The sequence below is a fragment of the Camelus dromedarius genome, chromosome 26 (assembly GCF_036321535.1).
Source record: "Camelus dromedarius isolate mCamDro1 chromosome 26, mCamDro1.pat, whole genome shotgun sequence".
NCBI lineage: Eukaryota > Metazoa > Chordata > Mammalia > Artiodactyla > Camelidae > Camelus > Camelus dromedarius.
In genome coordinates, this window is record NC_087461.1 from 22741540 (window position 1) to 22761632 (window position 20093).

At 50.2% G+C, this 20093-nt stretch overlaps 1 protein-coding gene across 9 annotated transcripts in view; it reads right to left on the reverse strand.

The window, feature by feature from the left end:
• FRMD4A (FERM domain containing 4A) overlaps nucleotides 1-20093 on the reverse strand; it is a 577190-nt gene that overhangs the window by 58147 nt on the left and 498950 nt on the right. The window lies entirely within an intron of this gene.

The window sequence follows — 20093 nt, forward strand, 5'->3', positions numbered from 1 at the left end:
GAGGTTGCACACAGAACAAAGTGGCCTGGCACACTGCCTGAATCCTGACTCCCCTGCATCCAAACTGTTTGGCCTTAGCAAGTGACAGCATGCCCTTTAGCCTCAGTTTTCCCATCTGTAAAATGGCGATAAGGCTCCTCTAAGGTAGAAGCAACAGATCCTTGGCAAGGTATCAGTATAAAGTAAGTGCTCAGTGAACTCAGATCTTAGTGTGATTCCTAGGTGTTCTTACTTCTCCCAAATCCTGGCAAATAAAAGAGATTAACTCCAAAACAACCAAAACAATTCTTTTCTTAATCTTTTTTTTTTTAAACTCAAGCCCTCTCACTGGGGTTTAAAAGAATAAAAGTTGATCATTTGTGGCCCAGAAATCTCTAAGTAAGTGTAGAAATTTAGCCTATCCACCTCTGGCTTGCTCTGGCCTCCTCTTTGTGAACAGGGCACACTGGGCTCTGATGTGCTGGTTTGGGGGCGACCCCTGATCCTCTCAGTCACTTCGGGGGAGCCTCCCTGGTTCGGTGCAGCCACCATAACCCAGCCACCAGGTAAGGATGCCAACGTGCTCTGTGACTCCACAGAAAGACTCACAGGCACACGATGGCTGTGACTGGGCGAGACCCTCAGGATTCTGCCTAATTCCTAAGGCCAGCCATGCCCAAGGGGCTAACTCAGAGCTCAGACACATGGGTCCATCAGTTATCAAAGGCTTTATTAATTAATACCTATTAAAAAGGCCTTTCTAATGCACTTCATCTGGGCATCTTTAAAAAGCAGGCGTTTCTTTCTTTGATCTTTTAGCACCCCCCCAGGAAGAGCGAGTGGGAACCTTTCTTCTTGGGGAAAACGAGGCTCAGAGAAATTAGGGGAAAGTGCCTACGGCCACCCAGCAAGGCAGAGATGGAACCAGAAGTGGGCGTCCGGGCACCTGGCCCGTTTCTCTAACCTCTGACTATGTTCCTTTCCACGTGGGGCCACCAATTAGTGGAAGCAGCTCTTACTCACTAATGGATGGTTAACTTTACGAGTGAAACGATGCTTACAAACGAGCAACAATGTGACTCTAAGTAGGAAGGACAAGCCACATCTTTTCCGTCCTATTCAGGGCCTTTCCTTTCCTCTCGAGGCTGTAAATGACAAGGGTTACTTCTTTCTCTTATTTTTTAAAAATTAAAATAATTTTTTTAAAACTGGGGGTTAATTAGGTTTATTTATTCATTTATTCATATTTATTTTTACTTTTTTAATGGAGGTACTGGGCACTGAACCCAGGACCTCCTGCGTGCTAAGCACACGCTGTACCACTGAGCTGCACCCTCCCCCTTCCTTCTCTTCTTGGCTGGATTCTTCTGGTTTTCTACCCAGAGGTGCCCTGGTATCAGTAGCTTTCCATCAAAGACTAACAAACAACAAGAATCATGATTAAGAACAAACAGCCTTAGTGATAAACAAGTTTCTACTGTATAGCACGGGGAACTGTATTCAATATCTCGTAGTGACCTGTAATGACAAAGAATATGACAAGGAGTTTATCTATGTATGTGGATGACTGAAACATTACACTGTACACTAGAAACTGACACAACACTGCAAATTGATTATACGTCAACTGAAAGAAAAAACAAGAACAGCCTTAGTAATTTGGCCTTGCCCTGAAAACAAAGACAGAACAACTGACCAGAAGTGGTTTCATCGAGACTGTGCCGGTAGCCACGGTTGGGACCATGGCTGGTCCTGGATGTAGACGCATGGCTTCTGACCCAGGTGTGTGATTCCCAAGTGATCATGGGTCCTCCACTTCCCCTTTCTGGGCCTCAATGTCATCATGTATAAAAGAGGCGATGGGAAATGTTTATCCATGGAAAGCAGACGAGAGTGGCCAGTAAGTACAGCCTTTGAGCCCCGAGTGCAGCAGGGAACACTAAAAACACTTAACGAGCGGGCCCTGGTTACTGGATCCTATTAGCTGGTCTGCAGGATTCCTACATCCTGTGTACACGGGAGGCCAGGGCCGAGAAGGGCTAGTGTCCTGCTCTTTCCGAGTGGGTGAAGGCACGGCAGGGACAGGCGAGGGGCCCTGGCTCCATGAGACTTCCTCCCCAGCCAGTGTTTACCAGCGCTAGGACCAGCACATGGGGGGGCCCTCAGAAAGAGGCGGAAATAAAGGCTGGAGAGGAAGCTGACTCTAGTGTCTGATTCTTCACCAGGACTTTGGGGAGCCTTGTCTTCCTTCTGTCCTGAGGCTGAGTCACCAAGCCTCTTCATGACCTCTCTCTGAGTAACTTCCTGCTGCTCCTAGAGGGTCCATTATGCTGAATCCCGGGGGCCATCTGGCCAGCCTCCTCCTCCCACAGATAAAGCAAGCCCAGTGGAGAGGGGTTAAGGGACTGCCAGAGGTTAAATAAGTAACTGATGTCAGGGTTACTCTTGTGACTTCTGTCCTGGGCTCTTTCTAACACAGCAGGAGGACCTGGCCACAAGCGAGGACAAAGTTATTTCAAGCTGATGGTTAAGTAAGTGATCATTTCTCCAAGGGCTCTTGGCCACCTCAATGGTGCTGCCTGCTTTCCAAACACTTGCTGGTGAGCAAGGAGTTCTCTTGTAAGAAGCATCAGACTCAAGGCCAGGAATAACCTCCGAGCTCTGGATGAAACATACAAACTAAAAAACCCACTTACTTCCTGCTTTCACTTCTGCTCTGATCACTCGGCAAGTAGGGCAGTCACTCACTCACATCTCGGTGCATTCATATCTTCAGCAAATAAAAATGAGCTGCCACACCCCCCGAGGGCTACAGGACCACAGGAGATGCTCAACCCCAGCTAGGTGGCCTTTAATTAAAATGGGAGCACACCAATGGGAGAAAACCCCAAGCCTGCGTGCTCAGAGAATTAGATCAGGCGGCCTGGTAAGATTCTGCTGTCAGGGATGGAACTCACTCCAAGGAGCAACGGAAGCAGCTTTAGGGGGTTAACACAGGTCAGGAGCTTTTATATCAGTTGCACAGGCATTCAATACATTTCACTTTATCCTTAAAGAAGAGAGAAGCAAGGTCCTGAGGGTTTAGACAATTTCTGATCCCCACTTCTTTTCCACACGTTCAAGTCATGGTGTCTACTTGGCACAAACCTATGCTAATAAGACAGAGAGGACATAACGCTCAACATGTTTGTATCTGTAAGGGGCGTCTAGCTGTGGAGATGTGACGCGCACAAAGTAAGACTGTTCTCATGACATAAGGATGAATTTCACGATGGACTTTAAAATCATCTATAGTTTCTGTATCAGGCTTTTCAAACTCTACGGAGAAACCACTCCAGCTGATTAAGACATGTCTTGTGCTTCCGTCTCGAAGAATCAATATTCATGACCATCGCTGATTCTCCTTGGTTTTGGTTCCCCATTTTGAGGGACGAGAAACTCTGGGAAGTCAGGAGGCCTCAGTGATAATTCTGACTTTGTAAATCTGTCTTCGTCTCTGCTTCCTTTTCTGCTGAAGGAGGGGCGTGTGTGGGTGGGCATTCCTGCATCCTCTGCATGGATTGAAGGTCAGCATTGTAAATCCTTGGAATGTCACACTGCTACTCTTTGGAACTGAAAAATAAAGTGGCTTGTTTTAAACATTCCCTATTTATGGGAGACACTACAGAATACAGTTGTCCCTTGGTATCCTTGGGGGACGGGTTCCAGGACCTTCCTCGGATACTAAAATCTGAGGCTGCTCAAGTCCCCTATACAAAATGTTGTAGTAATTGCATCTACCTCGACGCATCCTCCCGTACACTTTAAACCATCTCTAGACTAATTATAACACCTAACATACTGTAAATGCCATATAAATAGGAAATTCAAGGTTTGCTTTTTGGAACTTTCTGGAATTTAAAAATTATTTGAGCATTTTCGATCTGCAGTTGGTGGAATCCACAGATGTGGAATCCGCAGACACAGACAGCTGCCTGTACTAATGATTAAAAGCGTGGTTTTCAAAGCCATGCTGTCTACCCCTAACTGGCTGTGTATTCTTGGCAGTGTGATTTCTTTGTGTCTTTGTTTTCTCACCTTTGAAGAACCATCACCAGCAACACCAGGTTTATCTTCTCAGGGCTGCTGCGTCGATGAGTAATACACACGAAGGGCTTAATGTGGAGCCCCGCGCGTGGTCAGAGCTCAAATACCAGCCACAGTGTTCTTTCCCCGTCATCCACATGCCAGTGCTGCTCTTTATCTAAAAAATACAGTTCTGATTACCTTGAACACCTATCAGCCCAAAGTACAGGTCTGGGAAATTTTTTTTTTTTTAAAGATGGCTAATATGGGGCCGTAGGCATTTAAAAAATGTTCTCTGTTAACTGGATTTTTCACAATGTATGTATAAGCCTAACCCAGGTTGAAGTTCATTCCACTTGAGTTGGGAGTTTGATGTATTCTCTGTGGGTTCTTTGCCTCCAGTTCTGATCCAGTCAATTTCTGGGTCCATAGCCATTCTGTTCCAGAGTCAGTTTTGACCATTTTTCTGTTAAGACTTCCAATCTCACAACACTCACCCTGAGAGGAAAGGATCCCGTGACGACACAGCTCAGTGGTCTGTGGGGTGGGCTACCCCAGGATCCAGATCAGGGCCTCCAAGACTGTGCTCATGAATAAGTGCTCACGATGCGGACCTGAGTTTGTCCTCGGGACCTGCGCTGGAGGGCGGCTCCCTGACCCCCGCGCTCTGCTGAGAGGGCCACACGCCCAGCAAAGAAAACACTAGCTCGTTTTTCGGCACTGCTGGTCCTAACAGACTCAAGATGCTCCTTCGCCAATCGCCAGCTCCTCAGTGTCAGTCTACAGGGGCCTGCGATGGATTTGGTTAATTCAGTGACAGGTGCCCAAAGCGCCAGGCCTGACCCTTTAATGGAACGCCGCTTTTTAACCCATCAAAACCCTTTCAGCTTCCTTTGGCTTCAGAGTCGTTACGAGGGGGAGAGAGCAAGAGAAAGGTCAGCAGATACTTAACAGGCCTGCAGAGAGACAGGCCATTTTATTTGTCCCCATTGGACTCAATTTCCTTTCCTTTTTCTCTCTAGGGGGTCTCTCTCTCTATATTATCTTCTTGTGTGTATTTTGGCTTTTCTTGCAGAAAGACCTTACCATAAAGCTTTGGCAAATGTAAAAATTTTCAAGAGAAGCTGAAAATGTTTCTCCTTTCTTATCCCTGGTGTCCTGATGGCATTTCTTCCCTCCTTAGAGTGTGCCTCTAGGGGAGGGATGTGGGCTCGTGCCCCAAGGGAGAAGCTGGCCAGTGATTCTCCATCTCTGAGTCCAGCCTTGGTTTTTTCAGCAATGAGCACGGCAGCCCTGTTCCGGGTGGCTTAACCTCTCTGGGCTCCAGGCTTTCCTCTAAAAAAGACATCGAGGCTAATCACACCTGCCACGACTTCTGTTAATGGGATGCTCCCAAGAGGGAATGAGTGAGAAGTACTTGGCCCGTCCGGGGGTGCGAGGGGAACTAAGATGGACCACTCCACTTGCAATAGCAAAGATCTCCTTTTGGGCTGCTGTAAGAATTTTTGTTTTGACTACTTTCGAGGACGGACTTTGGGAAAACCTGTATTTTTCTATTTTTCCTGTGGGGGGGGAGGGTTGTTGGCAGTTGGCAGTCCTCTTAGGCCTGGTAGCCCTGCCCAGCGGGGCTGCATCACAGGAAGACCCCTGATTTCCCTGATGGAGGCCACCTGACTCCATGGGAGATAAGGCAGAAAGGACAAGAATGGGCTGGCGAGCAGCTCTACATGGAAAGGTAAACACTCATAATAAACCCTGCTTAATCAAGTCAACAACAACAAAACAGGAAATGGGAATGATGACTTCAGAGCATCTTTAACCAACTTTAGTGCTTCAAGAGTTGGCCTATCCTTCTGGGGAGGGTGCAGCCTTGCCAATCTTGGTTCCTCCAGGTACCAGGAGCCGGGCAGACCCCGGCCGCTGACTTCAGGCACGAGTGCCAGGCTCTCCTGGTTGGAAAGTGTCTCCAGGAGCGTGGGGGCCCGGCAGGGAGGGGGCCGGGGCTTGGCGGCTTGCTTTGCAAGTCAGGTTGCTGCCAGGAGCACTGGCAGTCGTGCCGGCTGCTCTGTGATGGTGGCTGCAACCGGCAGAGGCTGGGAGGCATCTCTGCAGCCGCGCCCCGATGAGGCTGGTGATCTCTCTCTCCGGTCCCTCTTACTAGAGTGGCATGATTTTGCCTTCCCAGGAAAAAGAGAGAGGAAGGGATGTTTTCTAGAGGCGAGAACTTCAATTCTCAAATGTCTGTCTTTCCAGGAGGGCTGCTCCTATTTAAAGCTCTGCCCCGGTGCCCTCTTCCCTAGAGGAATTTTGCAGCGGACAGGTCAGTCTGGAACCTGCGACTGTGGAGGAGGAGGGGTGAGAGCAGGGGAGAAATGGGTACTTCTCAGCACGCTGCCCTAAGCTGCTTTCTCTTTACCAGAGCTGTCCCCAGGGCCCCACGCTTCTCAGCCCTAATCTGGGCTACTTGTCCCAGATACTCATGTATGTCCCTCAGCCAAAGCACTTCTCATCCTGTGCAGCAAATGTCTTTTTTAACTCAAACATCTCTACCAGACTGTAAGCTTGTTGAAGGTATTTTCTTGGCACCTAGCACAATGCCTGGGGCATATCAGGCATCTGGTCATTGTTTGTTGAGTGACTAAGTGAATGAATGAAGCACTCTATGAAGTAGGTAATTTGGCAACCAAAGTTCACAGAAGTTAAGTCCCTTTCGCAAAGTCACACAGATAATAAATGGCGAGAGTTCGTATTTGCACTCATATCTGCTCAAAATTCAGATAACTTCCATGCTGTAAGGAACCACCAGCCTTTGAACTGACACATCTTGTTACCTCACTTCGAAAGCGCACAGCATGTGGCAATGGGGAAGTGGCCGTGAGGGCCGGCCCAAGAGCTGCAACCCAGAAACCACGGCCCTTCCTCCTCTTGGTGGCTCTGTCTGAATTTAACTCTGTTCCAAAGCGCGTGGGGGTAGTTCTGATCTCCAGGCGCTCGTAGGCTCAAGCTGGAATCCTAGTCCAGACCTGGAGTGACGGCTCACCACCCATTCTGCCTACAAACTGCCTCAATTGGCTTATGGCTCTTTGATAGGCATGACCGGGGCAGGCGGACCCCAGCCCCATCTGCAGGCACGGCCACCGAGCCCCGGGGCACAGGCAGTCAGAGCTGTAGGACTCTGCGCCGTGCTGGCTGTGCTCGGGTTCAGTGGTAAGCATGCTGACACTTCAGGCAGATCAGTTCAGCCCCTGGGTTTCCCCTCTGAATCATGCTCCTAAAAAAATTTGTTTCACGTTGTTCCCTAAGCATTGGATAGATCAGCAGTAACAAGCTGGTATCTCCTAAGACAAAGCCAAGGTTACTGGACTCAACAAGCAGGGTTTCCCAGCCCAACATTTCCTGCTTCTAAAGAAAAGGCATCTGGATGAACCAGGATGGCTCAGTGGTCAGCAGGACTCCAGCAGTTACTGTGAGCTCTTTGGGTCCCTTTCTTCAAGAAACAAAAAATAAAATCAAAAGACAGCCGGACGGCCCTGTAGGGAAATTTTATGTTCTTCATTTTTCCATCAACAAATCTAAGATGTAGAAAGCTCTCAAGCCTCCCTCCTCCCTTCCTTTCCTTGCGGAAGGTCTGTCTTTCACGTGGCGCTTTTGCACACCCCTACCAGGAGCCACGTGGCCTAGCCTTCTCTCTCTGAGGCCACAACACACATACCTATGGAGACGTCCTCAAAATCAGTGGCGGCCCACAACAAGCTAGAGATACTCTGCTGTGACTGCTCTTAATCATTTATCAAAAGCTGGGAGCTTTTCAGCCATGAAAAGCAATGGAGTTCTGATCCATTCCATAACAGGGACCAACCTTCAGCACATTATTCGAAGAAACCAAGAACAGAAAGCCACAGAGTCTATGATTCCATTTATCCAAACTGTCTGGAATAGGCAAGACCAGAGAGGCAGAAAAGTAGGTCTGTGGGTACCTGGGGGCTGGAGAGGAGTGGGGAGTAACCAGGAGCTCTCTTGAGGTCTCGACACCCTTTTGACTGGTAAATCCCACTCTGCATTAATTATCAATCACAAGATGCTCTTTGGTTAAAATTCAGTAAAATTAATTATTAAACTCTTATTAAAAGGAGCCAGCAGTACAAGATAAAAGCCCCATAATCCCCAAGGCTGGTCTTTCTCCGTGAGCAGCCCCTCCTCACCCCCACCCCTTCCTGGATGGCTCTCCTACAGGGCTGTCCCCCGGAACTGCTGAGATGGTCTCTGTGGATGACAACTGGCCTCCCCGAGTCTGACCGATTTGGGCTGTCGTGGCCGAGACACCTCTGGGGTGGGGTGTTCTCCGCCACTGCCATGTGAGAAATCTGGCCAGGCACCAGTTTTCAATAGTTTTTCAACCCCCACAGCTCTCAGCATCAGCTCAATGACGTATTTTAAGGGGCACACTTGTGCGAGCCCACGCAGAGGAAGACCACTCCCCTGTGACTCCTGATCCTTGCTACGGGCGGGGCTGGGGGCTGGTTTACGGGCCAGCGAGCCCCCTTGGCTCTCTGACCGCCCAGTGAAAGGCTGGAAGAGGAACACTCGTTTCAAGGAGGCTTAGTCCGAACTGAGGGGAAGGTCTTGCTAGGTGTCCCCTGAAGTTAAGGGCCACTTAAGACTGCCACCTGACTCCCACTTAAATCTAAATAGTAAGTGGGCTGCTAGCTGCCACCAGATGAGCTGACGGAGATGTTCCTTTGGCTCTAATCCTGTGCTGTTTCCAGTGCTCAGTCCTGCTGGCTTGCACCTTTTTGTAAAAGAATGTGGCCCAGAGCCTGAAACATACAGGAGAGCCCAGTCTCAAGGCTCTGACCTGGAAGAGGGGAACAGTTTCCCATTCATATAAAGATAAAAAGTTGCAGCATAGAAAATAACGTTTATCTTGTGGGAGGTTTACAGGGACAGCAGGACCTGCCCCACGTGGGCAGCTGCGAGAACAAAGCATTCCGACACCAAGAAGCTTGCAACAACCAACCACGCCCCCGCCCCTTTTAGTATGAAAGGAGCCTGAGTTCTGACTGGGGGAAGATGGTTCTCCAGGACATCAGTCTCCCATCTTCTCGGTCTGCAGGCTTTCCCAATAAGGTCATTTTTCCTCACCCCAACACCTCGTCTCCCGATTTATCGGCCTGTTGTGTGGCGAGCAGCACGAACTTGGACTCAGTAACATTGCCTGGGAGTGATCAGAAAAGTCACGGACTTTTCTGATCCAGGGAAGGACACTTGTATGAGAAGAGCTTTCTCCTTTTGAGTCCCAGGCGGTTAATACTCTTGTTAGACTCTCAAAGCCTTTGGTTTTTAAGCCAGAGAATCCAAATCAGTTGTTCAGCGACTCCTGGCTCCTGGCTCCGTCTGGAGTGGGTGGAGCTGTTGGAGGCGCCTCTACTGAGATCCAACAATAGCGTTTGGTTTTGATTTGTGTCTTCAAATTGCATCCAAGGTCAACGGGGTGCCCCGAGTAGTGGGAATCTGTTTCTGTGAGTTATTTAGAAACCTGTCAGTCTCCAGGGGGCTGCTGGGCTGTCTGGCTGGGTGTTTGTTTGCATGGTATAAATACCGAGTGTTGAGTCCGACCCCCTGCTCCCCACCCGATCAGCGTAGCCGTTTACATGCCTGTCCCAGAGCCGTCCCAGGTGCGGGTGTAAGAGGACAAGGCCCTGCTGAGGGAAGAGGATGAGCCTTGGGAAACTCATGCCCCACAAAAGAGACAAACGCCTCAGCTCGGGGGCGGGGTGGGAAGTCACTTTTGGTCACCTGCTCGGATGGAGCTTGCGCTTTGGCTGAACTGGAGAGCAGTCAAAGATGGACAGGGAGTCACCCGCTTAGAAATGGTCATCTTCTCTGGGGAAAATGTTGCTTTTCGCTCTTCCTTTTGTTAAGGACTCCTTTCTGGTTTGATAGTGAGCGTGCCCCTTGCTTCATTCCTCTTCCCTGTTTCTTGTGCCATGATTCTCTCCACCTGGAGATGCCCATCATCTGTCTCCGTTTGCCTTGTGGATGAGGAAACTGAGGCCCAGGGATGGGAGTCACCCTGCAGTACCAGAGCTAGAACTGAGGTGCCCTGACCACCAGGTGTCCCATCACTAGAAATTACTGGAGGAGGTGGGGGCAGGAACGGAGCACCCAAAGGGTGATGCCAGGCCTGGAGATTAACCCCTGCAGCTGGCACCCCAGGGACCACTTGGGTGAATTCTTCAGAGCACAAAGCACCCCTGGCCAGGAGATACCGTCACCCCCGGAGAGACTTTGACCTGCCTGTCTTCAACGGATAATCCCATTCCTCTCCTCCTCTACCTCTGCAGAGAAATTACTCTCACATTATAGCTCCTAAGCCTTATCCACCTGGATGGCGGAATGCTTTTATTTTCTGCTTACGGGCAGCATCTTCAAAATGATGCTCGTCTGACACCAGCACGCGGATAATGGGACAGTTTCAACAAGAATACAAGTTGGGGTCCTTCGGTGGGGGGGGGGCTTACTTAGGACCAGGCTCCGACATGGCCCCCAGAGGAACCTGTGGGAACCAGGGGACCCTGTGTTCCCAGATCCAGTGACCAAGAAAAAGAATCAATCCTCTGAACAAAGAGACGTTGTTTGCTCTTGGTGTGATCCTGCCTCTGTGTTCAGTATAGAAGAAACTGTAACGATATTCGCTCTGTCAAGGGCAACAGGGCTTTTATCTTGGGAAACAGGCACGTCTTTGAGATGTAAACACAGTCAAAATGGAGACAATTAGACTATTTCTTGTGTTTTTGAGTCTCCATTTCACAGACATAAAAAGAGAGGCACAAAGAGGTTAAGTTGTTCATCACAACTGTTTTGAATATCTTGGAAGTGAGCTAAGAGCACCCAAATTCCTCCTTGGTTGAGATTTTTGGTCTCTGAGTAGATACAGAAGCCACACTGGCTTACAAAACATCCTTTTTTTTTTTTTTTTTTTGTAAGATATAAATGCTGCAAGAAGGAATTTGATTTTACCTTAGACTAAAATATCTTCCTAATAAAACAAAGCAGGATCACAGAGAACGTTCCTGTTACCTGTCCGTAGAGCAGGGATCCTCAAACTGCAGAGCCTGTCTCCAAACCCCCTCGAGGGCTCATGAGAACACAGATTGCCAGCCCCAGCCTCGGAGTCTGGAGCCCGTAGCCGCGGGTGGAGGCGCGGAGCTGGCGTTTCTAACGTGCTCCCAGGTGATGAAGACGTGCTGGTCCCCCACACTTGGAGAACCACCTACTGTCCTGACCAGCCCCTCCCTCCAGGGCGGGAGGGTTCATTCTCCAGGAATCGCCCTCAGCTGTGGAGAGCCAGCCACCCCTGCGGGTCCCCTGGACGGAACGAGGGGCTGACGCTGGGGTGAGGCTTGGCTGCCGGCCTCACGATGGGTCTGATAGCCCGCTGCAGCGTCAGAGCTTTGGCCGAGATGCCTTCATCCAGGAACTTCTCCGCCCGGTCCTGCCTCCTTCCCTTTCCCGTTGGTGTTAATTCCAGGGCACTTCCCAATACACGTCCTGCGTGCGACCCCATCTCAGACTCTGCTTCCCAGGGGATGTGGGACACTCGCAGAAGTAGGGTCACTTAGACGTCACCACCTCTGAGAGACCACTCCTGACCCTCCTCCCCACCCGCTTCCTGACCCTGACTTGTCTGTGTAGAATTCAATGCTCTGATGCTCTGTGTCATAGATTGACTTAATGTCACCGTTTGACCATCTCCCCAACTAGACTCAGCTCTGTGAGGGCAGGGATAGGTCTCTCTTATTCACTGTAACACCTGCAGGGCCTCAAGCAGAGGCTGGCTCATGACAGGCACTTGGTGGTTCTCCCGTGGGGACCATCTTATTGGTGAGGATTTCGTGTCCAGCACCTTCTACAGGAGTTCTAAAGCTCCAGCTCAGCGCTTAGGGGACTGCGATTCTCGTTATGGGAGGAGAGACTGGATGCTTCTCTTAAAGAGAGAGAACTCGGCCATGCCTAACCCATGGGCTTTGAGAAGTTGTCTGTGCTGATGCTTTGAGAAGGGGCATCGCAACTTTCCTAGAACACAGCTGCTTTTTTCTTTCTCGGAAAGTTCAGATGGCAGATGCTGGTAACTCTCTCTGCCCCTCTCCCCCAGGTCCCACCCCCATCATCCCCCTGGCAGGCCTGCTCCTCAGCTTGGAGGCCGGGGCTTCCCTAGATGACCCCTGGCCAGGGCCGGTCACCCACAGGCACGGAACGCTTCCAGGTCCGCTCAGCACTGAGTGAGAGCTGAAGGAGGCAACCGGAGAGCTCTTTGATCTGACACAGCGAAAAAGCAAAGGCTGCAAAAATGCTAAATGAATTCTGTGGAGTTCTTCCTCCCCGGAGTGCAGAGGGTGCGGTTTCCACAGGGAACACAGATAACAGAATGCGGGGGGGGGGGGGGGGCACCCGCCAGGGCCGGCCAAGGCAGAGGGCTCAGCGGCCCGACAGTGAGCCAAGTGCATCCAAACAGCAGCTGAAAAATAAGTTGGCAGAGCACTTAATGGAGTGCTTATCATGCTGAATAATTCAGCAGCCTAGCCGCCCTGGGACTCAGTTCACCGTTAATGGAATATTTCCTGTAAATATGATTTTCTCTTCCTGCCTCATCGTCTCATCCAGTTCAAAAATCTTTACTAATCTGGGGAGGTGACAGGAATGCATCAATTCTCTGAGCTAATGCCCCCGCTTCCGAAACACTCCCAGACCCATAGGAAGCTAGGCTGGCTGCTCTGGGGAGAGGGACAGACCATTTACTCTGGTTCCCTCTCCTAATGCCTCAGACGGAACCCCTCAGTGCTCCCGACTGTACATCTAAGTGAACGTAAAAGCGCCCCTAATTGCACATCAAATAAATAAGTCAATGCCGTCGGCTGAACATGAAACAAGGACCAGCAGGGCCATTCCTCCCCAGTGGAGAGATCTCATTAACTATGGGCTGGCGAGTGGGCTGCAGCTATAAATAACGATTTACAGGTATTGACTGTTCCTTCCAGGGAGGCTTTTTTGGAGTCACGTGTCTCACGTGGCTTGTTCGTTAATGCTTATGGCCTCTGATGCGATGCAGCCTGCAGGACGATCTTTACTCTAACTCTTCCTGGTGCCCCATCCCGGAAGTGTCCTCTGTTGTTTAGCTGATTAGACGGCCGGTCTGCCCACAGGTTTGGAGAGCGCCAACTACAACGGCTGGACAGGGAGGGCAGCTCAGCCTGGCACTGGTGGGAGTTGGGTCTTGAGGGTGGGAGAGGCTCATTGCTCAGTGCCTTTGGTCCTGGCGCTGCAGAGAAGAGGCAGACTGTCCCAGAGATCCCAGCTCATGGACTTTTTCTGATCTAAGGAAGGCAAGGTCCTCTTCTAAAAGAGAGAGCCCTTTGTGACTGATTTCACCCTGACTTATTTAATCTCTGCCCCATGTGACTCGGCTCTGCGGGGGTTAATCAGTAATGCCTCTTCCATATACATCATTTAACTTTCATGCAGATGTTCTCAGGGAAGGAAGACGACCAGCTTGTACCAGTGCAACTGCTGGAGACTGATGGGGGTTGCGGGGCGTGGCGATCCATGGCGTGTCTCCAATGACGGTTGCTTTGCATAGCTGTTATTTACCCTTTTTCGATGCTTAGGTGTTTGTCCTTGGCCCTAAGACAAAGCCTGAGATTTATTTCAGGTGCCCAAATGCCAGTGTTTCCTGACTTCCTGGAGCCAACAGGACAGTAACTGGTGGAACGAAGAGCCTTTCACCTGCGAAGAGCTACCCGCACAGACACTCGCTAAAAGGGAATCTGGTACCCAGGACAACACAGAGGGAAATCATCTATGCAGCTGCTAGGTTCTTTTTCCTACCACTGTGACCCTCTTTGCACATTTCTCACACTGCTAAACCCAGACAGTCAGATGTGTCGACACTGCCACGCCTGTGCTGATCCCTCACTCACAGATCGCCCCATGACCGCGGGAAAGGACAGAGGCGTGTTCTGCAGTGTAATTAGTATTTAGCATGACGGGCGCTCGGAAGAGGGGAGGCAGGCAGAGCAAGAGGGAAACACCGCTGGGTGAAGGAGGGAAACAGAAGGATCTGGTGAGAGCCGATGGGGGATATTTAATAACTTAGAGACAATTCCGCACTCTGTCCTCAGGTCCTGTTTGGGATGCGGTCTGACCTTTTTAAAGAACTCATCCGTGCAAGCCTGGGCCACCATTCTGGGGTCTGTGGACGTCATGCAGATTGCAGTGTTTTTTAGTCCTGCGTGTGGATTTTAAGGGCTTTGGGGGGCCTGTTCTTCTGCACATCATTCCAAAATACTTCTGAAAGTTGGCCACAGACACAAGCCAAAACACCCTCTTTGGGCATCCACACGTGTCTCGCTGCTCCCAACACGTGTCCCCTGAAGGACAGAGGACTGTTTTTTTTTTTTTTTTTTTTCTCTGACAAACAGCAGCTTGCATTTGGGGCTGTGCTTCTGCAAGGCCGAGGGCCCATCTGCTTGGCAGATCCAGGTAGCAGACGGGCGCGTGAGACTGGGAGGGGACAGCCACGGTCTCTACTCCATCTGTGAGCTACCCTGTGATTTACTCCGTCTCCCGCAGAGCTTTAGAGTGAGGAGTAAGCAACTGAGGGTAGACTCTGCAACCAGAATGGCAAACTGCAGCCCCACCAGGGGACCTGGAACGGCGATGGTCCTGCCCATTTCTGGATGACAGTTGGCTCCTCCCAGCTCCTTCCTTTTTTGGTGACCCAGATGGAAGCACTGGGGTGGATTCTCATCGGAGGCTACAGAGCGCCCCTGGCTGTGTTCTGGGTTTGCCAATGCCACTGGGGCTGAGGATGCCAGGAGAGGCCTCCAGGCCCGCGCCCTACCCCTGCCTCTACTTGAATGTTGGCTCTCGGCATCACAGTGCCGGAACTGGGCCAGAGTGTCAGGGAGGCCCCTGCCTGGGCTGGGGGTGCAGCTGCTGCTATAGAAGGGCCCCCAGGTGCACAGAACTGGGCGCTACTCCCGGTTTCTTGTTTCTTGAGCACAGTGGTGAGTCCTGCCTGGCCCCTTTTGCGGGAGTGTGGTGCTGCCTGGAGGGCCCTCCCTCACCCGGGGCTGGCCCAACCTGGAGCCCTGTGCCCCTGGATGCCCCAGCTCTCCGCGTGCAGAGGCCCTGCCCGACACACTGGCTGCTGCTGGCTGACCCTCCCCAAGCCTGGTTTGGAAAGGACACACCACTGGCTGCGGTGGTGATCCTCAACTCCAGCCGCATGTCAGAATCGACTGGAAGGCTTTCTAATTGTTCAGCAGCTGGGTCAGAGATGGGGTGAATGGGCCTGGGGGGCCTGTGGCATCTCTACCTTCTGACAGTTTCATGTGAGTTTCTGATTTCTAGCTGAAGACAGATTTGGGGCAAATTCATGTATGGTAGTCTCTTTAGAGTCACAGGTCCGGAGCCAGGGAGTTCCCTCTGCAGTCAGAGACTCACAGGCACCCAACATGGAACAGAGAAGAGCTTTTTAATGATGGTGATGACACTGGTGTGAGAAGAAGGAACAGGCACCCTGCCTCCTCCCTGCAGCTGGGCCTCTTCACTACGGCTCCACTTAAGCCTTGGTTTTGTCTTCAGGGCCCATCGCAGGTCTTGGCAGAGGTGGATGGCCTTTGGGCTAATGCAACTTCAGGTCTCTTCCCCTCATGGGCCTTCCAAAGGCCTGTTCTTAATTGTTTATCGAGGCTGCACATTCATTTCCTAAAGAGGGCTCCCCAGTTTGTAAAAGGGTGTAAATGAAAAACATTGCCAGCCATAGCAGTAAACAAAGGATGCTGCGGCCATCCAGTCATCAGCACCATGGCCACCCCCGACCATGAGCAGAGGGAACTCAGGATGGAGACCAGCAGGCAGCCAGGCCACTGCAGCCACCCCCAGTGGTGCCCCCTGAGGGAACTTAGGATGCAAATGAACAGGATAATGGCTCTCGAAACTTAGGTGCACATCCAAGGAATGATTTCAATGAGCCCAGACTTTTGCACCTTCCCCTACATAGAAAAGCGCTAAATTCTTTGAGATATCTGACTTTCTCTAATTAACAGTAATCTTTTAATGTTCTGACTGCAACAGGAAGGAAGGGGGCAGGGCACAGCCATTCAAGGAATGACACAGCAGTTTAACACCAGGACGGCAAAAGATTCAACTTTCAGGAGGCCTTGAGGCTCAAGATGGTGGGAGACTGGACTCCCAGTAGACCTTGAGCTTCGTTGTACGCCCATTGTAATATATCTGCATGGTGAATAACACGCCCACAGGCGCCATGGCAGTCCCAAGGCGAGCCACAAAAGGTCAAAGGCTGGGCAATGGCCAACTTTCTGGGAATCCCAGCCCCTTCCCCAGGGTAGTTAGAATGGTCCACTTGTTAGCATATGAAGCTGCCAAGCCCATAAAAACTGGCAACACGGCGCCTCTTGGCCGACACTCTCGCTCCCTCCTCTTCAGAGACGGCCTGCATTCTGTCTATGGAGTGTGTGTGTCCTTTCACTTTAACCTGAGCGCCCAACCCCCACACCTCATGGCCTTTCTCTTGCTTTCTGAAGCAGCCTACACCCTAAGTAGTATGTATCTTTCTAAATAAATCTACCTTTATTCAACTGTAGCTCACTCTTGAATTCTTTCCTGTGTGAAGCCAAGGACCCACACTTGGCAGGGCACGTCCCAGGGACTCAACAGAAACCTAGGACAGGGCCCTCCTTATGCCCCACATCCATTTTTCTTGCATCATGACTACCTGGTCTCTGTTGTAAAACTATGTATCCTGGCTTCTCCCTTACCTCCTGGGAGCAGTCCCTCAGAGCGTCTGAGAGGCTGTCACCCCAGGCTCAAGTCCTCAGAAATGCCCGCTGAATAAAACGTAATGCTCAACTTTTAGGCTGTGCATTTTTTTTCAGTCAACAAGGGTCAGGGTGTCCTGGTCCCCACCCTATCTCTCTGTCTCACAGCAACGGTCACAACAGGAAACTGAGATCCACTCACAGCTACTGTCACTTTCCCTCTGTGCCGAGTGTCTCCTGTTTCTCCCTCTGTTCAGTCACACTTTGGAAATTCTTGACACTGTCGAGCTCCAACAGAATCCCTGCTGCCTGCCTGTCACTGCCACCTGATGTCCCACAGCCTAAAGCTTGGCATATCCTAAGCTGAACTTACTTCCCCTTCTCTCTCTATTTTGGGGGGGGGGAAGGGGGGAATAATTAGGTTCATTTACTTATTTAATGGAGGTATTGGGGAGCACATGGGAGGTACTGGGGGCACGCTGAACACATGCTTCACAACTGAGCTATACACCCCCCTCCCCTTTTCTTCTGTCCCATGCTTTGGTTGATCAGGAAACCTGGGAGCCATTCTAGATTCCCCTCCTGCTCCGACCGCCGCCCTCTGGCCCCAAGCCACTGCTCAGTCACACCTGCCTTCTAACGGCTCACTCCGTTTCCCCTCCTGCATCCCCGGTAGTGACGGCCAACCCCAAGCCCCCACCAGCTCTGGCCTGTGTTGTTATAACGATGTCCCAGGTGGCCAGCCTTGTCCTGCATCACCCCACTCATCCTCCCACGGCTGCCAGAATGATGCTTCTCTGACTACGAACATCCTCGGCGTCAGTGGTCCCGCTGCCTCGATGACAAGATCCTCTTAGCAAACCCTCAGGGCTCCGGGAGCCGGGGCCCCATCGGCCTCCCCGCCAGTTCCTCCCTGGCTATATTCCATCACGCCATGCTGCTCTCCCTCATGGCGCTTCCTCGCACACTCCTCGCGCCTTCTGTCCATCTGCAAAACCTCTGTCCACCCTTTAAGAGCACAGCTCCTACTGTGCTCCCTGTGAAGACGTTTCTCCTTCAGCCCAGTTGATGCCTCTTTCCTTTAATTCACTACCGACCACCACACAGACCTCTTATCTGTACGATGCAATTACCACGCATCTCTCCCTGATAGCCTGGCAGGTCCTGAGGACCTGATGGGGGTCTTATTTATCTCAGCACCCTGTGGTCTGCTTGGCACGAAACAGGTATGCGATAAACATTTTTTTTAAATGGAGGTACTGGGGTTTGAACCCAGGACCTCATGCATGCTAAGCACACACTCCACCACTGAGTTGTACCTTCCCTTGCAATGAACGTTTTGAATGAATGAATGAATAGTGACTGATGGCTTGGTTACGCCTCGATTAGTAATAGACTTGAGAATCCCAACTACTTCCTCATAGAAGCATACATTATTTTAAATAACAACTCAATCTAAATAGAGCTGATATCCTGAATAAATGCATTGACCTTTTAACGGTATTTAATTCGATGACCTGCACAAATTCAACAAATGAGCATAAATTCCCTTATTCACACTGTTGGCTTCCTACGTCTCCTTACTTTGAAGCTTGTTTTAGAGCCATACAAGAGTAGGTACAATTTCCTGAGCCCTTGTGATGCGTCGTACCTGGCACACCCTGCGTTTTACATATAAGCGCGTCTACCCAGTGCTAGCTCATAACCCCCCAAATCTTCACCAGCATCTCCATTCGAGAACTAAAGGAAACTTCAACATATTAATAAATTAAACTGTTAGCTCATACGAATACTTGTTAGCACGTTTTTCAAAACCACACAGAGGGAGAGAAGAATTCAACCGTGGGATTTTCATGAACTCTGCTGTAGATCTCAATTGGTCCCACCAGCATGGGCATTCAAGAGCTGGATCTACTGTGACCAGGATCTAGAAGCATCCATGGCTCTCGCAAGCAGAAAAAACAGCCAGGCGGGTCAGAGAGAGAGGACAGTCAACGTAGAAAATGAAAGGAGTGAAGGGAAAAGTCGAGAAGAAAAAGCACAGAAACTTACAAAGGTCATAAGGGAAAGAGGCAGAGAGGAAGCCAGGAAGACAGAGAGACCCAGTGACCGAGAAGAACACAGAGGGAGAAAATAAGAACGCAGAGTCCAAGTCACGTCTTGCAGCGGATGCATGGAAACTGGAGGGGTTTTGGAAACACTCACAAAACAACAGCCCCCGGAACAGCCAGGTTCCTACTGAATTGTCCCCAAGGAAGAATTCCTCCATCGTTCGCTCAGCATCTTTTCTTAGAACTTAACTGACTGATCAATTGAGCGAAAATCCTCCCTGACACAGGGCCATTTTTTTTTTCTATCAATTTAATAAAGAAACTGGCCAAGGGCAGAAGTGAACCGGATGGACGGCAATAAGCTTTGGATATGTAGCGTGGATTTCAATCCTGTTCATTGATGAAGAAGCCTGGAAAGCATCCTGGAATGACATAATGGACCAATACTGCTTTCCCCTTCCTAAAGCAAACGTGGTTTTGATCGACTTTTAATATGTAGACCGTCCCTCCATCTTTCTCTGCCAGCATTGCTGAATGACAGCTCTCGCCTCCGAGACACGTTTCCATTGTAATTTTTCAATTTGTTCCGGTCTGAAAAAATGTGTATCAACGAGAACAGAAACTTCAAGCCCTGGGTCCCCTTCAAACACTGTTTTGGCTTCGTAACGACTTTGCAGATGCCGCTCTGCTTCCTTTTCTTTTTTTTTTTTTTTTGGCAAATGATCTTATTTTTTCCAGATTTCTGATCACTTCTAATATGCCATAAAAGATTTACTGGATTGGCAGGAATGCCCCTCATTCTTCTTAATTTTTCACCTCTTTTTGACCTACAATCTCTTCTTATAGTAACTTCCCCCTCCTCAGAAAAAAAAAGGAAGAAAGAAAACAAACCACCTTTGGGAAAACTCAGATGAGCCTCAAGATTTAAGAGAGGCGTTCCCTCACCATCCCAGGCGCACAGCACCCCGGAAACGGAGGGTCAGGACTGTCCCCCGAAGTCCTTTCCCCATCTGCTCTGGGTGAGCTGACCCAGTCTTCTTACCTTAAATCATTTTAACAGCTTATGTTTCCTTAGTGATGGGAAGAAAAAAATATTCACTCAGGGAAGGCAGATGGGATGACTGCGGAGGAGTTTGGATACACTCAAATTAGCAGG